Here is a 2,419-nt window from a genome sequence, read left to right on the forward strand (position 1 = left end):
CACACACACACACACACACACACACACACGCATGCCGGCCCAACGGACACACCATGCACAAGTATAAACATAAGCCCACTTACGTAGGCTACGGTGAAAGCTCTGCGTGGAGCCTCAGCAAATCTATAAAAAGGCATTTAGTGTTTGCAGTTTCAATGTATCACAGCTGACTTGATTTAACAAGGTTCCATCTCTACAAGCTGCTCCGGTTGGTTGAGAGTGTTTATAAGGGATTCATGCATGCGGCAATTCACAGTGTTTATTCTTAAAACAGTTCAGTTTATTTGCTATCTACTGCTAATCATAGAAGAGGATCTGTGAAGCATGTGAGTTTTAAGGGAACTGCACAAACAAATACAATTTCACCTCATTTGCAAGTGTATGTGTGTGTGTATGTGTGCATGCATGTAAGTATGTGCATTTTCAGTGCTGGTTTTACAGCACCCTCACATAGAAAGAGAATGTTTATGACACAAATTCTTTAATCCCATTAATTTTCAGACTGAACCATGCAGAGCGGTGCCTGATCTATTTGATACAAATACACACAGTCACACAGACACACAACACAGTGTACAAACCCACAGTACACACTTTTTTTACTGCACCATCACCCAACCTGGATGTTTTACGTAAATGTCATTTGATTTTGTTACAAGGTTTTTGAATGTTATCAACAACAGTATGCAGTACAACTGCATCAACAGAGGACCATGGCACTGAGAAGAGAGAACATAGCATCTGAAATATTTGTTTTTTTAGAGAACATGCTATCACAGTAACTAGATATCAGGTCAGTATTACAGGTTCATATTAAGCTATAGCTACTATAATAGTTCATGCAGAAGTTTGCATAATGCATTATTAAAGATTAACAGAAATATAGTTATTTAAGACAATAAATGGGACATTCCCATGGATGTCCTGCATGTTGTTTGCTGCTCTGCCACTGTGACACCGCAATGGTCTCAATGGTATTTTATCTTCCTGGACAACAAATGTTAGACTCTTTAATATTGTAATCGAGCTGCAATTTGTTCTCTCACAAGATTTATTAGCAAGCAGTTGAGAAGATAAACCACCCACCTTTTGCCTCTGTGCTACTTCATAAAAGCTCATTATGTATCCAAAATGAAGAATGCTCTTCTTTTCAGAAGAATAAATATGTATAATTTCAATATAAATATATTTTTATAGTCCTTCTTTAGAAATTATAATAAAGGATGGCAGCACAATGAATCCTCCTCAAAACCAGTTGGGAGTGGGATAACAACGTGACTTGATGATTTGTGCTTGTACTTAACTTTTCTTCACCATTTATAGTTTTTAATATATTTTTCTTTTTACATTGAAAGTCAATGGAGCAATCGTTAAATCCTCTTCAGGCTTCTTTCACTTCTAAATGCTACTGCTCCCACATGATTTCACCTACAGATGTCATTCAAACTTTCAACTATTTACAAAACCTTCAGCTAATGAACCTTCAGCTTTTTGACAACATACTATACTACTAGACACACTATACAATGACTTTTTTTTAATATGCAAATACTATGATTTTTACTTTATATTCTACTGCATACAAGGACCTTTTCACATACTTTACTCAATTCGTAACATTAATTTCAAAACTTAGCACCAAAATGATTTATTATTTTATACAGGAATTAAACTGTCTGTCATGTAAACCTGAAAATATAAATAAAACAATGATTAAAATCATGAACTCAAGTGTCATTATGAAACATTTGGCTGTAATTTTCGACATACTATACCATGACTTTTTTCAACATGATATACTATGACTTTGCTATAGCATGTGAAAAATCTGCCATGACTTTTTTCAACATGCCAAAGTATGACTTTCTTCAACATACCATGCCAAGACTTTTTTTTGGGTGACTTCTTTCAACATACTATACTATGACTTTTTTTAACATGCTATACTATGACTTTTTTTTCTCCAAATTACTACATTGTTTTTTTTTTTCAAAACAAATTGACATACTATACTATGACTTTTTCGACATGCTATACTATGACGTTTTTCAAAATACTATACTATGACTTTTTTCGACATGCTGTACAATGGCGTTTTTGACTCATGATGCTATTACAGTTAAAGACATGGGGCATGCTGTGGCACAGTGGCTCAGTGGTTAGTAATGCTGCTGGTAATCTGCCAATGCAGACATTAACCCAGGTTCAATACCCAGTCAAGGCATGTCTGCATTAAGACATACTACAATTTGAAATTGTAATGGCTCTTATCGACATACTGTTCTATGACTTTATCACTCTTTTTGACATACATAATATAACTTTTTATCACTTTTTTCTAAATGCTTTTCTATGGCTTTTTTTGATATACAATTCTATGACTTTTTTGTCACTTTTTTCGACATACTATACTGAAACT

The 2,419-nt window shown here is 34.4% G+C and overlaps 1 protein-coding gene and 1 long non-coding RNA gene across 5 annotated transcripts in view; one reads left to right on the top strand and one right to left on the bottom strand.

Moving 5' to 3' along the window:
* Positions 1 to 2,419, bottom strand: part of rap1gap2a (RAP1 GTPase activating protein 2a) — a 93,814-nt gene that overhangs the window by 75,808 nt on the left and 15,587 nt on the right. The window lies entirely within an intron of this gene.
* Positions 1,628 to 2,419, top strand: part of LOC116687104 (uncharacterized) — a 9,295-nt gene continuing 8,503 nt past the window's right edge. The window contains exon 1 of the long non-coding RNA XR_004331467.1: positions 1,628 to 1,733. This is a non-coding gene — a long non-coding RNA (uncharacterized LOC116687104). The remainder of the gene's footprint in view (positions 1,734 to 2,419) is intronic.

Source organism: Etheostoma spectabile, chromosome 3 (assembly GCF_008692095.1).
Source record: "Etheostoma spectabile isolate EspeVRDwgs_2016 chromosome 3, UIUC_Espe_1.0, whole genome shotgun sequence".
NCBI classification, from domain to species: domain Eukaryota; kingdom Metazoa; phylum Chordata; class Actinopteri; order Perciformes; family Percidae; genus Etheostoma; species Etheostoma spectabile.